At 47.9% G+C, this 16,357-nt stretch overlaps 1 protein-coding gene across 1 annotated transcript in view; it reads left to right on the top strand.

Moving 5' to 3' along the window:
• Positions 1-2,959: 2,959 nt before the first annotated feature.
• The window catches only part of PAPPA2 (pappalysin 2), a 331,936-nt gene continuing 318,538 nt past the window's right edge, over positions 2,960-16,357 (top strand). Inside the window, exon 1 of the mRNA XM_073643372.1 lies at positions 2,960-3,063. The gene's annotated coding sequence lies outside the window, so the exon portion shown is untranslated. The remainder of the gene's footprint in view (positions 3,064-16,357) is intronic.

Genomic DNA, 16,357 nt, shown 5'->3' with positions numbered 1-16,357 from the left:
TAGCTAACATTGGTCCACGAGTTGTTTGTGAACGGTACATTGTACACATGCATTTTTATGAAACCCAAGTGCAAAAATGACTTTTAGCACCAAATGCACATTTAAGTAAAAAAAAAATTATCCCAAAGGTAGACTCTTCCTTTAACTACACTGTGTTCCGAATTATTATGCAAATAATATTTTCTCAGATTTTCCCAAATTACCTATATGAATTGCAGTCATTGTAATTTTCCAGTCAAATAACTATTAGAGTACAACTGAAAGGTTTTTGTACAAACTGCCTATGATAACAGTATATTTTTAAAAAAATAAAAAACTCAAACTGCACTCAAAATGCATGTTCCAAATTATTATGCACAGCAGAGTTTTCAACCTTTTCGTTTTAATAAAGAACAAAAAAATGGTCATTTTTGAAATTATAAGCATTAGCAGGTTATTACAAACTGAAATCAAACAGTTTTCACCTCAAAACTTTATTCTAGGTGATGTTACATTTGCACATAGGACCGCTTGTTCGAAAGGAGCTTCTGAACTCTCTCGTCCATTGAATTTGTCAGGTTTTGGATGGTTTCTGCTTCAATTGTTTTGCATGAGGACAGAATACCCTCCCAGAGCTGTTGCTTAGATGTGAACTGCCTCCCGCCATCATAGACACTCCTTTTGATGATGCTCCAGAGGTTCTCAATGGGGTTGAGGTCAGGGGAGCATGGGGGTCACACCATAAGTTTGTCCCCTTTTATGCCCATAGCAGCCAGAGATGCAGCTGTGTTATGTGCAGCATGAGATGGGTCAGAGTTAACAAGTGTCTCTGCCCGGTCAGGGTCCTGTCCTAAGAAGGCCTAGGAGGGGAGCAGAGGAGATAGGCTCCACAGGCGAAAGGATCCCAGGAGGGTACGGACGGAGCGGAGTCGCCACCTGTATTCTTCACTCTGGCCTAGCCAGAGGGACTCCTGCCGCAAGAGGGTGACTGGCCCCCGATATCTGACTGTGTACTTCACGTCACTGTTGGAAAAGCCCGGCGGCTTAGTGGATCCCAGGGAGGAACACAAGCGGGAGGAGATAAGAAGGAGAGGAACACACCAACGGGGTCTTGACAGGTGCTCCTGATCTACCTGGGAAGTGCTGAACCCCCCTTCCTGGTGGCCGCAGTACGCCGTGTGTAGCAGAGAGAAGCTTTGTGGCTGAAAGTGCATCTAAAGTGAGTAAAGACCTGGATGACTTCATTTACCGCCTCCGCTTGTTTATTCCTGCGCGGCACTTCACCCACCATACCTCCACACAGTTCATCAAGCACTGCCCTGAGGCCTACTCCGCCTGTGTGGAGTAGTACCAACCAAGCTGCCAGAACATCAGCCTCAGAGGACTGTTGCAGCGCTGGTGGCCTTCACCAGAAACCACAGGTGGCGTAGTCGAACATTAACCACTCATCCAAAAAGCCCATTCTTTCTTCTTTTTTTTTTTTTTTACTGTGACAGCCCTGGGCACGGAACGGGTCAAGGCCACGACTGCATCCCCACAACATCTGCAAGGCCCGGCTCCGAGTATCCCCCATCTGCTCAGGGAGGGCGTCACACCGGAACCATTATAATCTATGGCCCCTTCGGCGAATAAATCCAAACCCCCGATGGGGTCACCGAGCTTGTCCCTAAATGCAATGTGATAGCACCCTTTACACCACTCTCTATCCTCTTCAATTTTCTTGGTGCTGTGCATAAGTACATTCTTTTTGTCTTTTTTTAGTGCTTTTTCAGGGGAAATCTGCCTGGAAAAGACATTGCGTGCGCAAACCATTAGAGATATTTTGGGACAGACATTTCTGTAGACTTCCTCAATGGTAGAACGTTACAGTTTATTCATTCACTTGATTGGAAAATGTATATAAGATGACCTTCAGGTTGATTTTAGATGCCTGTTTTTACATACGACTGTTCACGTCTATGTTTTTAGAAAATCAAGTAGCCTAAAAAACCCAACCCCAAAAAACGGAGATATCTCTGTTTTTGATCCGGGCCACGGATCAAGGTCAGGCCTTTGAACCAACGAGTCTGTGAAATAAATGGATAGCATATAGATAGCATCATCCAACATCTGTACTTTTGTTTTTTACTGTCTAAAGGGTTGGAGAAGCTCTGAAATTTATTTTTTTGGATACGAGAAAAACGGATGCCAGAATGATGGTAAAAACGGAAACATGGACCAAAAAAAAATAACTGTCAGTGTTTTTTTTCGCAGGCAAAAAAAACAACAACAATGGACATCTGAATGAGACTTTAGGTTTAGTGTTGGTTTAACCTCTCGCATAATGTCTGAACCCTACAGGTGGATGAGTCAATGATTTCTTTGGCCAAAGCAAAATTCTCTTCTGCATTTTTCTCTATTTCTGCATTGCACATCCGCTCACAGCTCAGACCTCAGAGCTCAGTGTCCAGCACGCCATTCTCTACGCCGTCCGTAGCCAAGTATATTCCCCGTACTGCGTTACACACTGGCTGCTTCCACTTCACCACAATGAGAGGTGATCCCGGCCAATACAAGGCAGAAATATATCAGGGTTTTGTCACAGCCAAACCTGTGCTCCTTCACAGCCGCTGAATTGTGTATTTCCTAGCTTCAGAAACTAACTGACAGCCACATTGGCACCGAATCAGTAAAAGGATACACATTATTATATATGCCTAGTAAGTACATTGCACACGGTCAATTACAGCCGTGATCTACTGAACTGAAGCCTTTCCGCTGCATTAGTCCATAGGCAGGGGCTTATTTTTCTTATTCCTATAACCACTACTGCCCGGACCCCCCTCTCGTTCCCAGTGGTCTGGAGTCCTCCCCTCTATCCAGTGTGTGCTGGTGGATGATGTGAGCCAGTACCCTGCAATGGGCCCCTAGCACTTGTTGGCAGAAATAAGTTGCTCCGATCAGAGCAGATAGTACTTCACAGAAGGAGAGGAAAAAAAAATAGAAAAAAAAAAAAAAAAAAAGGAAAGGAGGGGGAGAAAAGGAAGGAACACAGGGTGAGAAGTGAGAAAAAAGACTCAAAGAAGAGAGAGAGGAAAGAAAGAGGTATGTGAGCAAGAAGTAAGACAGGGAGAAGTCAGGCGAGGTGCCTCCAACCCAGCCAAGGCCAGTGCGAAACGTAAGGGAAAGATAGGCAGAGGGAGACGAGTGGATGAGAAGTGCTGCGCAGGGGGAATGAAAGGGACTGTAGATGAAGAGGATACAGTGTCAGAGAGCGGAGACGACAGGTCAGCGCAGAAGAGAATGGGACTAATAAGTCTGAGCATATGCACAATGTCTGCAACTGTGGACACAGCACCTGCCAGCTGTCACCTCCTCATTGTTACATGCAATTTTATATGGTGGAGGAGAAGGTTTTCTTAAAAAAACATCTATACGGCAAGAATAATGTAGTCTGCAGCACTAAATTTACTGTCAAATGTATTTCACCCATGATGGAAATCTTCCGTTTTGTAGTTCATATCTATGTTAAAGGGGTTTTTATTCCCTTTTCGATAGAATAGGGAATAACTGGCTGATCGCTGGGTGTCTGACTAGTGGGACCCTGAGTGAACGCGGCTCTGCAGTCCCATCTTAAATAGAGCGGAGGTGCACATGCTCAAATTATTGTCTATGGCAACGTCGGAGAAAGACAGCACATGGCTAATTTAGGCATTTAGGCCTGGTTCGCACGAGCGTATGTTCTCTCGTCCGACTATGCTAATGACACTCGGATCAAACTCTGTCAGAGTTTGATCCGAGTGTCATCTTAGTGTGATTCGATTTTCTCGCATGAGAGAATCGCAGCACGGGTGCGGAGAAGACGGAGAAATACATTTTTCCATCTTCTCCATTGTCTTTGTGTGCGTACTTCGGACTGCACTCTGATGACATCCGAGTGCAGTCCGATGTTTCACACGCACACATAGACTTGAATGGGTGCCTGGGATCTGATTATTGGATGCATTAGATGATTTCTCATGCCGAATTGGAAAAAAAACATCGGCTACCACCCGGCCGTGTTATACGCTCTTGTCAGCGAGCCCTTACAATGAATGGAGCAGAGGCCAAGCATTAAAGACCAAGCTCTGCAGAGAACAGATCTTGGAGTCCTGGAGTCTCATTTTCTGGCTAGGTTCACATGGGCATATAAAAAAATCATTCAGAAAAGTGGGACAAATTTATTTCACACTTGTCATCCGTATACAATCCATTCTTTTTACAACAGCAGCTATTAATCATTTACAAGATCATTTACAGTTTCCTATGTTACAGAATTGCAATGTATCCATAAAAAATAGATGCTATACTGTGACATGCGATTATTTTTGCGCACCCATAGACATGAATCGGTGAGTCTCATCTGATTTATGGAAGAAACTAGAGCATGCTGCCATTTTTTCACAAGCAGATTAAGTCAGTGATAAAAAATTATTCATCTGCACTTAGTGTCGGACTGTTGTGCCAAGGGCCCATCAGTAACAAGCTCCAGGGCCCCACTTTTCAGTTACATGCAAATGTGACATTATCCTCAATGACAAATTTATATAACAATAAACAGGGTAGATTGTTAGATGAATAAGATGCTGCCTTTGTCTGTACATAGTGATTCAAGTATATTGTGCCAAGTACTGCTCATATAAGAGGGTGGTGGCCCACCGGAGGATTCCCCTGTTCTCCTGTGGGCCAGTCCAAGCCTGCTGACAACCCGTTGAATAATATTGGTCCGAGTGCTGTCCACTTTTTTCACGGTTGTGTGAACGAGCCCTCTCTATGATCCCCAAGCGATAAGATAGTTATCCCCTATCCAGAATGATAGAGGATAACTTGTAATTTTGAGAAAACCCATTTAAGAATTCACTTTATTTGTTCTGTTATAGAGCCAGAAAAACAGTATTCAATGCAGTAATAGAAATGTCACATGACAAAAAACAACAGAGTCTTAAACACAAATATAAACTTAATTTAAATGTTTGCTCCAGTGACGCTCACTTCTGCATCGTGGGATTAGCAGCACTAATGATGTCCCGTTGACGGGTGCCTGCCGGGACACCAGCATAGCCGGCAGGTATTGTGCACCAGTCCATAGTTGTACACACATCCTAGTAGACAGGGATGTCATCAACGTCACTCATCTTCCCAGTGAGCGGCATTGGAGCAACCCTTTATGACAATTTATGTATTCCAAGATTCACGGGGATACATTCGGATACAGTTTCTGTAACTCATGGCACCTTTATGCATGAAAGTCATGATGCTGTGTGAACAGATCTACTTACATTTTTAAGGTTTGCGCTAAAATGAAGTAATGTTTTTTGGTTGTCTACTCTGAAATTGATACATTTGCATACTATATGCCATATAATATACATCTGTATATCACATAGCTCTGTTTTTCAATTGGTGGAGGATAGCATTAGTAGTGCTAGATTCAAGAAATCTGGAAGATGTGATGAGGGATTAGATCATGCTGTTTATTCTCAACGCATTTCAAAGTTGAACCAACTTCTTCATCAGGTTCTCCTGATGAAGAAGTTGGTTTAACTTCAAAACGCGTTGAGAATAAACCACATGATCTAATCCCTCATTCATCAGGTTCTCCTGATGAATAAATTGGTTCAGCTTCGAAACACGTTGAGAATAAACCTCATGGTCTTACCCATCATTCATCAGGTTATCCTGATGACGAAGTTGGTTCAAATTCGAATCGCGCTGAGAATAAACCGCATGATCTAATCTCTCATTCATCAGGTTCTCCTGATGAAGAAATTGGTTCAACTTCAAAACGCATTGAGAATAAACTGCATGATCTAATTCCTCATTCATTCATCAGGTACTCCTGATAAAGAACTTGGTTCAGCTTCAAAACGCGTTGAGAATAAACCACATGATCTAATCCCTCATTCATCAGGTTCTCCTGATGAAGAAGTTGGTTTAACTTCAAAACGCGTTGAGAATAAACCACATGATCTAATCTCTCATTCATCAGGTTCTCCTGATGAATAAATTGGTTCAGCTTCGAAACACGTTGAGAATAAACCGCATGGTCTTACCCATCATTCATCAGGTTATCCTGATGACGAAGTTGGTTCAAATTCGAAATGCGTTGAGAATAAACCGCATGATCTAATCCCTCATTCATCAAGTTCTCCTGATGAAGAAGTTGGTTTGACTTCAAAACGCGTTGAGAATAAACCACATGATCTAATTCCTCATTCATCAGGTTCTCCTGATGAAGAAGTTGGTTCAGCTTCGAAACACGTTGAAAATAAACCGCATGATCTAATCCCTCATTCATCAGGTTCTCCTGATGAAGAAATTGGTTCAACTTCAAAACGCATTGAGAATAAACTGCATGATCTAATTCCTCATTCATTTATCAGGTAATCCTGATGAAGAACTTGGTTCAGCTTCGAAACACGTTGAGAATAAACCGCATGATCTAATCCCTCATTCATCAGGTTCTCCTGATGAAGAAGTTGGTTTAACTTCAAAACGCGTTGAGAATAAACCGCATGATCTAATCCCTCATTCATCAGGGTCTCTTGATGAAGAACTTGGCTCAGCTTTGAAACACGTTGAGAAAAAACTGCATGATGTAATCCCTCATTCATCAGGTTCTCCTACTCCTATCCTCCACCAATTGGTCTATACAGTGGGATTTCCCGACCTGAGGGTACTGCGGCAGCTATCACACCTTGATTCCTCAATTGTGGGTTAAACAGCCCCAAAAGGTGAGCAATTCCTTTACCTCTCATCTAGACCAATTTCTCCACCAGATAAGACCCTATAGCGCTTGGTGTCTCCCCCTCTTTCTAGATACCTCGGTTTTTGATTATCTTGGTAAATAAAAAAGTTTACTATCTAATATTTTTCAGGTCCCTTGTGTTAAAATTTTTTCCACTACACATTAGGCAAAGGTGACTGACATATAGTGGCCATGGGCTGACTAACGACAGCCTATAAATATTGACCCCCCAAGAACTGTGCTGGGAGTAGCCGTAGGTTAATAATGCCATTTATGGGGCATATTTATTGGTTTACAATGGTTGAGATGGATTGTAAAACTGATTAATGCAAATATATTACACACAACTTACAGATCAGTGTTAGGCTACTTTCCCGAGATGAGTATTTGATGTTGCAGATTTTTCTACTTCATTTCTGTACCTATTATGGGTATTATGTTTATGTGCACAATTTGCTGCAAATACTGAAATATGGCAGGAAAAACGCTGTGTAAAATACTTTTTTTTCGTACGTTTTTGATGCGTTTTTTTCCCATTTATTTGAATAGGTGAAAAACGCTGAAAGAATTGACATGCTGCAGATTTAAAACTGCTTCAAAAATGCAAGGAAAAAATAAGCAGCGTGTGCATGAGTTTTCAGAAATCTGGAAAAACTCTGTAAAACGCTTCTATTTTTCACAACAGAAACGCGCAGAAAAGCGCAGCAAAAATGCAGCGTTTGAACATACCTTTAGGTAAGCTAGATTGCTTGAGTTATTTCATTGTGTTTTTGAGTGCGTTTTTTTTACAAACGTTTTATTGCATTTTTGTCGCTGCGGTTTTTGTCTCTTTTTTGTATGTCATGTGTAAAAGAAAGCTGCTTTGCTTTTGATGGTTGGACAAAACTGTATTGGTACAGTCATGTGTGGATTACATGCATTTTTAATGCGTTTTCGCAGCAGAAATGCACTGCGTTTTATCAAAGTCAAATAGCAAAAAGTTTCCAAAACAAAGCAGCGTAATTTAAAACAGGACATATGAAAAGGAGACAAAAACGCAACTGAAAAACCACAACAAAAAGTGTACTAAAAACACAATGAAATGATGCAAGTAAGCCTTAAGGGCTCATTCATGCAACCGTATTTTGCTATCTGTGAAAAATCTATCTGGCCCACAGGTGAACCGGAGAATCCTCCGTTGGGCCACCACCTTCTTATATGAGCAGTACTTGGCACAATATACTGGAATCACTATGTACAAAGAAAGGCAGCATCTTACTCATTTAACAATGTACCCAGTTCTTTGGTATATAAATTTAAAATGTAAAATGTCATGCACGGTCTAATCAATTCAGAAGGAAAGTTCATTACGCATACATTCCCTTATAGCTCCTGTTGCAGCTTGACTCGCTCGGGAACACTTTTTAGGTTAACCTCCTGTTGGTTTATTAGGAAACAGCATAAACCACTGCGGGGTTCCACAAAAATAAACACAGCTTTTCCGGCATAGCGAGAAAAAAAAACAAAAAAACATATAGCATGGTTCATAAGTGAGCGGGGTTCGCCCGCTCCAGGTAACACAACAAAGTTCAACAAAGTCCTTCTGTGGCGCTCTCTGGCTTCCACCCACATAGTCTGGAGACTTCCTTCTGACGCGCCCCCTGGGCCATATTCTTTAGGGGAATACCCGGAGCCGGATCAGATGGGGGTTGTAGTCTCCGAGTGGCTGTGACCCGGTCCGTGCCCAGGGTGTCAAGCTCAGAGTATGTGGCAGTCCTACAGATGTTACAAAGTTCGTTATGTCGACTACGCCACCCGTTGGATTGCGGTCACTACGGCCGCCGCTGCAGCAGGGTCCGCTGAGGCTGATGGTGTTGGTGCAGCTTTAGATAGTATAACCCCCAACGGGAGGGGTATGGCCTCAGGGGGTCAGGTGCAGAGGATGGGGGTTGTGGTGGTGCAGCGTAGATGATAATTAAAGACAGAGTCGGGTTGTGCAGTTCAGGGTGTTTACTTACTGCAGATATTCCGGTCACTCCGGCCTTGAGTGACCACCCGAGCCGTGCTGCGTCCACCAGGTCCTGGATTCAGCCAACCCCCAAGCAAGTCCGGAGCGTGTCCCTGAGCCCTCCTTCTTGTCCTTTCTTCTGGCCGTCCCCACCAGGGATCCACCTAGGTCCAGTTCCCTTGGGCCTTCTGTTGAGAGACCCTTGGCCTTGGGTTCCCTGACCCTACACGTGGTTTGCCTTCAGGGTGGATGTGGTGGGTGGCCGTGGCAGATCCTGCCCACGGCCTCCGGTCTCTGGCTGAGGTATGCTTTAGCCCCCACCAGTTTGGGATCCGGTACCCTGTTGCCAACTCTTCACCCTAGGGTTGTACTTGGGTTCTCAGAGTTCCTTCTGTCTCCCCCTCTGGGTCTTTCTTTCTCTCCTCTCTCACTCTTGCTCTGGGGCTGCTCTGCTCTTCTGCTTTCTTCCTCTGACTCTGCAAAAGGCTGACTGACTTCTCTCAGACTGACTGACTTCTCACAGACTGACCTCTCGCAGACTGACCCTGATCTTAGATGGTGCCCACCTTAAATACTCCCTCTATGTGTGAGCTCAGGTGACCAGCACCCAATGAGCTCCTAGCACTACCCAGACTGCTCCCCCTATCTGCCCCTACACTACTGGGATGTACCACCCCCCTCCCACTCCAGCCAGGAACAGACTCGGTCGTACCTGCACATTTCTAAGTGGGAATACCGTTGGTCTGTTCCTCGGAAATGGGATGTGTGTAGTGCATGCAGCTTCCTGAGCTCAGTTCCACACTCCATCCTTACCCGGGAGTGGAATACCACACCTCTGGGTTGAGGTGCAATACCCCTGTAGCAGCCGAATCCTCAGGGTGCTACATTCCCCCCTGGTAAATCACAGCACGTCCTCGGGCTGTAAGATATAAAAACACCAAAACATACAATTTTTGCATAAACAACATAATAAAAACATATAAAACATATATATCAGCAATAAAACTTTTTTCATAAATAACATTCTCGTAGACTTCTCTTGCTTCTAGCTCCTCCTCCGGACACTGTGCAACGTGTGCCCGGGAAAAGTGCAACAGTTTCTCTAGAAAAATGGTTTTCCTATAAAACCGGTAGGGGGCGCTTTAGGAAGCGCAACTATATACAAGGGGATATGGCCGCTCTCAGTCCTCGGCCAGGTATTTAGGAAAGGGATGACCGCTCTCAGTCCTCGGTCAGAGGGATTAAGGGAAATACGGGTAACAGTTCAATTCTCTGGTCCCAACGGGGACTATAATAGCAGCAACGGTTCACTGTGCCCCGATGGGCAACTATATACAGCTTCTACTCCGCTGTACTCAACGACGACGTCCTCCTGCTCTTTCTTTGTGATTCACTTTAGCTTCAGACCCGTCCGGGTCCTCTTGCTCCTCTTCACACCGCAGCTCCTCCTCCGTCAGGCGATGCACATGGAGAGCGTAGGGTCCTTTGGCACACTTGTGCCGGGTGAAGGTGACCTCGTCCCCTATATACAGGTCACGACCTCTGTGTCCCTCCGGTAGGTGGGACTCAACGTCTCTTCTTGTCACGAAGACGTCGCCTGGGGTGCGGTGATCTCGGATGAAGCCCCACCCGTGCTGCATATTGAACTTGATCACAGTCCCGGTGGAAGGGGGACCATGAGCTGCACGGGGATTCCTCCTGGCCCGGCTCTTCTGCTCCGCGCTCCTTATCTGCGCTTGTTGTTCTCGGACCCGCCTCTCTCTCCGCTCCCTCTCAAAGACCTCGAGCTGCTGGCGGCAGCACTCTGCACGCTCCGCTGCGGCTGCCCGAGTCTCCTGAGTGAACCCCATGAGGTCTTCTCCGGTGGGGTCCCACTCAAACTGGGTCTCTTCTAGCGGGGGCGAGATCCTCTTTATGGGCTTTGGAGCCGGGATCAGGGGTTTGTCTAGGGGTCTCTCTTTCCGGAGTCGGGGATGGTGAAACTCCGGTGGCCATATAAAGGGCTGCCCATCCGGGCACGTATGTTGGGCGAACAGATCTTCTCCCAGATGTGGCACTCTTGGTTTTATGGGCGCGGTGGTGGTGGCGCCCGGGTTGCCCAGGCCTTGCGGCCAGGCCTGGGGCACCTGGAAAGTGAAGGGCACCGTAAGGACGGCGGCGCCCTGGGCTACTTGGCCCTGCGACCAGGCCGGTGGCTCCGCGGAGGTAGGGGGCGCTGTTGGTATTGCGGCGCCCGGGGGTACTAGGCCCTGCGACCAGGCTGGTGGTACTTCCTGCTTGGTCACGCTCGGGGTCGAGGCGTATGACGTCACAGGGGTCGCGGCTCCCGTTTGAGGCCTAGTCTGCGGCGGTGACGTTGCAGCGACGGGCACGGCAGGGGATACTTCGGGCTCTGCGACGGGGAGCTGGGGCAGGTACGCGGTTTCCCGGTTTGGGGTAGAGACGTCCCCTTTACCTGCCTCCTTTCGTTCGGCTCCCTTCTCGGCGCCGTCTCCGGCCTTCAGTCCTCCTGCGCCATCCTCAGAGGCGGTCTGTCTCCTCGTCTCGGGTGGCGTGCTCCGCTGACGAGTTCTTGTCTGCTGGACCATCTCACGGCTCCATTCTGCTAACGTCTCTCGCTGCACCCGGGCCATCCTCCGTGCGAGGCCCTCCAGCGCGGTCTGTGCACACTCCCGATCTCGGGGGAGCTGTGCCAGGACCTCCACTAAGCCTAGTGGGGTCGTTGCTTCTAGCAGGCTCCTGACCAACGGGTCGGTGCTGCTCTGCTCTCCTTCCGTTGCCTCCAGCAGGCTCCTGGCCAGCGGGCCGGTGCTGCTCTGCTCTTCTTCCATCTCCGGGTAAGCTTCTTCTGGACTCAGCTCTAGGCTTCTTGTCTCCGGGTGCTCTCTCTCCAGACTGCTCCAGGCGACACCCATCTTTGCTCTCTTCTTCTCAGTCCTCCCACTTCGAGGGCGGTCCCGGGGCCACTTGGTGATTGTCAGCTCCAGGGGCAGTTCTTTCACGCTGACAGACACCTCTAGCATCACAGTCTCTGTTGGTGGGGGCGGTTTCCACTTTTGGCGCCATTTTCGGTCCTGGCCCACGATGGGAGGCGGCCTCTTGCCACCCTCTGGCACGCCCATAATGGCGTCCGCTCTTCCAAGGCGGGAAATCTTCGGAAATGGCGGGAATCGTCTCCCAGTGGCGGGAAACTCTGCAGATGGCGGGAAAAAGCTGTTAATGGCGGACAACCGGCGGGAATCGATCTGTGATGGAGTCCGATGGCGGGGACCCTCCGGAACCGGCGGGAGACTTCTTTTTGAGGTAAACTTGTTCTTTTCTTCAGGCACGCAGTACCCGGGTGTTGCGGGCACGTAATCCTGCCGACTACGCCAAAGTTGACGCGCCCCCTGGGCCATATTCTTTAGGGGAATACCCGGAGCCGGATCAGATGGGGGTTGTAGTCTCCGAGTGGCTGTGACCCGGTCCGTGCCCAGGGTGTCAAGCTCAGAGTATGTGGCAGTCCTACAGATGTTACAAAGTTCGTTATGTCGACTACGCCACCCGTTGGATTGCGGTCACTACGGCCGCCGCTGCAGCAGGGTCCGCTGAGGCTGATGGTGTTGGTGCAGCTTTAGATAGTATAACCCCCAACGGGAGGGGTATGGCCTCAGGGGGTCAGGTGCAGAGGATGGGGGTTGTGGTGGTGCAGCGTAGATGATAATTAAAGACAGAGTCGGGTTGTGCAGTTCAGGGTGTTTACTTACTGCAGATATTCCGGTCACTCCGGCCTTGAGTGACCACCCGAGCCGTGCTGCGTCCACCAGGTCCTGGATTCAGCCAACCCCCAAGCAAGTCCGGAGCGTGTCCCTGAGCCCTCCTTCTTGTCCTTTCTTCTGGCCGTCCCCACCAGGGATCCACCTAGGTCCAGTTCCCTTGGGCCTTCTGTTGAGAGACCCTTGGCCTTGGGTTCCCTGACCCTACACGTGGTTTGCCTTCAGGGTGGATGTGGTGGGTGGCCGTGGCAGATCCTGCCCACGGCCTCCGGTCTCTGGCTGAGGTATGCTTTAGCCCCCACCAGTTTGGGATCCGGTACCCTGTTGCCAACTCTTCACCCTAGGGTTGTACTTGGGTTCTCAGAGTTCCTTCTGTCTCCCCCTCTGGGTCTTTCTTTCTCTCCTCTCTCACTCTTGCTCTGGGGCTGCTCTGCTCTTCTGCTTTCTTCCTCTGACTCTGCAAAAGGCTGACTGACTTCTCTCAGACTGACTGACTTCTCACAGACTGACCTCTCGCAGACTGACCCTGATCTTAGATGGTGCCCACCTTAAATACTCCCTCTATGTGTGAGCTCAGGTGACCAGCACCCAATGAGCTCCTAGCACTACCCAGACTGCTCCCCCTATCTGCCCCTACACTACTGGGATGTACCACCCCCCTCCCACTCCAGCCAGGAACAGACTCGGTCGTACCTGCACATTTCTAAGTGGGAGTACCGTTGGTCTGTTCCTCGGAAATGGGATGTGTGTAGTGCATGCAGCTTCCTGAGCTCAGTTCCACACTCCATCCTTACCCGGGAGTGGAATACCACACCTCTGGGTTGAGGTGCAATACCCCTGTAGCAGCCGAATCCTCAGGGTGCTACACTTCTCCAAACAACACCACAGAAAAAAAAAAACTGTAGCTGAACATTTAACTACTCCAGCCACACCCTTGAGGTGGAGATATGGTGAGCAGGCGTCTGGCCCATCTCTCACCTGCTCCCAAAAAAGCCAACCCAAGGTGGCGGATTAGGTGGAGATATAGTGAGCAGGCATCCGGCCCATCTCACACCTGCTCACAAAAAACCCAACCCAAGGTGGAGGATTAGGTGGAGATATGGTGAGCAGGCGTCCGGCCCATCTCACACCTGCTCACAAAAAACCCAACCCAAGGTGGAGGATTAGGTGGAGATATGGTGAGCAGGCATCCGGCCCATCTCACACCTGCTCACAAAAAACCCAACCCAAGGTGGAGGATTAGGTGAAGATATGGTGAGCAGGCATCCGGCCCATCTCACACCTGCTCACAAAAAACCCAACCCAAGGTGGCGAACTAACCTCTTCAGCACCTAACATGCTGGAGACAAACTTTTGGGTTTCACATCACGGAAAACAGCAACCTCCGTGACACATATCTCTCCCCTCACATACGTCGCCAATGACCCTGTCAAACTCCATCATAATACGTCCATGTGCATGATCGGATATGTGAACTCATGCATTCCTTTTCAATAGCATTTTACATGTATCTGCCATGAAAATGCTGGAAGTGAGCAAAGCCTACAGGGCAAACTAATAAAACAATAAAATGCTTAGGAGAAAAAGAACACATCGGTATAAAAGGATAACAAGTCCATCCTAAAATGCCCCGAGTCTTGTCAGCAGGCGCTTGTGAGCTGGTGGCTCTGATCCAGTCAGGATTTTATCACCGGGATGATTGATTGTAGCTAAAGATCCACGTCTTAGATTATTGACTTGCACCCAGACTTTTGAGACCTAAATTGGATTTACCTTAAAGGAAGAATGATATGCGGTTTGCTTTGAGTGCTGGATATCTTTATTGCTTCTACATTTTTCTGACATCTCTACTAAATTCTTATTTCTCCTTGACTCGAAAATGTTCTATTGACTTTGGAAATACAGATCTGAAGAACAACCATCTATAGTGTCAGTGGCTGCATGCACATGGGGAGAATTAGCAGCGGATTTTCCAATGAGGATTTTGCAACAGAAACTCTGTGTGCACATGTTGCGTTTTTTTCAGTGGTGATTTGTCACAAAACCTGAAGGATTTCCAAGTACCAGCAAAGTGAATGAGAACCCTGAAGTCTCATGCACACGTTGATTATTTGTGACTTGCAGCTTTAAATCTGCAGCGTTTTTGCTGCAGATTCTACTCAAACTAATGAGTGGAAAAAGATCTGTACCAAAAACGCAAGTAAAAAATGCTGCAAAAACCCTGGGCCTGTGTCGTGCTGCGTTGCGCACGCGGGAGCTTACCCGGAGCCGGATCTGTTGAGGGTTGTAGTCTTGTGGCGGTGATCCGGTCCATGCCCAGGGAGTCAGACTAAGTGGCGCTGTATCAGCGGTAGATGTTGGACGACTACGCCACCCGTTGAGTACAGCTAAGGAGCTGCTGCTGCAGGGCAGAACGCTGAGGCCGGTGGTAGGATTGTGCAGCGTGATAGTATAACCCCCAACGGGAGGGGTATGGCCTCAGGGCAGCCGACGTGGATGATGGGGGTAGCAGGACTCACTCAGAGACGATGCGGTGTGATTCAGGGTCTTTACTGGTGACAAAGATAGACCCTCCCGGAGTACTGGCTAGCGATTGGGGCCTGGTCAGTCCTTGAGCAGATGGGATCTCCCCTGGCCAGGCGGAGTTGTAGGCCTCCCAAACTAACTGTACTCTTCTGGCTACCTTGCTAGAAGCGAGTATAAGTAGCCCACGTCCCTGAGTGTACCGTGTGGTGCTCACCCGTATGGCCGGTGACTCGGGGCCTTCTAGTAGCTTCCGCTCCACGACGGCGGTGCTGGTCCCATGCGTGTGACCGTGCCTTCGGGTTTCTTGGCCAGAGGACCTGAAATCCCCTGCCTGACGGATTCTGCTGCTGGGTAGGAGTTAGTCCCCACAGCCTCGGACTCCGGGTCCGGTAAGAAATCTTCTCAGTCAGGGCGAGCTCTGCAGCTGCCAGCCCCTGACTCTTTGTAACACTGCTCCCACAGAGCTCCTGTTGTTTCTTCCTATGCTGCTTCTCTTCTCTACTTCTGGCATGGCCCAGGAGCTGGGCCCAGCCGGAGCCACAGCTCCCTGTCAGCCCTCCTGGCTGAACTCTCCCTCTGAACTCTCTAACCCTGCCTCAGCCCCAGGTTTATATAGGGGAAGTTCTTCCCCTCCCAGGACTGGGCAGGAGGTGTGGCATGCATAGGATTCCTGACCAAGAGACCTCCCACCTGCTCTCAGACATAACATTGCTGTTACTGTGGAAACCAGACCCCTGGGGTGCCACATTTGCCTGCCAAGAGATGCAGAAATTTTTGCACCAAATACGCAACATGTGCACATACCCTTGGGCTACGCGCCCACGATGGGTTTTTGGTGGGTTTTTGACGCTGCATAATTTTTTTATTTAAATTATGTTTTTTTGCATTTTTTTATTGCGTTTTTGTGTGCGTTTTTTTAACATTAGTTTTTGTCTCTTTTTGGTATGTCATACTTTGAATGAAGCTGCTTTGTTTTTGATACTTCCTGGAATTTGGCTTTCATAAAATTTTATTGACATACTTAGGTGAGGATTACATGCGTTTTTTAAGCGTTTCCGCCGCCCATTTTGCATTTTCTACCCGTGGAATTTCCGCACCTAATGCAAGTCTATGGGAAAATTCCGCACGGAAAGCTCGGCGTACCCGCAAGAATTGACGTTGCGGATTTGAAACTCGCAACGTAGGTCAGTTTATGTTGCATTAAAAAGAAGCACAGTGGGCGTGAGATTTCTATAAATCCCATCCACTTTGCTGGAACTGTAAGACGCTGCTTTTTTGAAGCAGCAAAAATATACAGAGTCAAAAACGCATCAAAACTCATCGAGGGAACAAAGCCTAACAGTA

The sequence above is a fragment of the Phyllobates terribilis genome, unplaced genomic scaffold (genome assembly GCF_046119375.1).
Source record: "Phyllobates terribilis strain yellow unplaced genomic scaffold, ASM4611937v1 Scaffold_8__6_contigs__length_399053987, whole genome shotgun sequence".
NCBI classification, from domain to species: Eukaryota; Metazoa; Chordata; class Amphibia; order Anura; family Dendrobatidae; genus Phyllobates; species Phyllobates terribilis.
The sequence above is the reverse complement of the archived record's forward strand: the minus strand, read 5'-3'. Positions and strand labels throughout refer to the sequence as shown.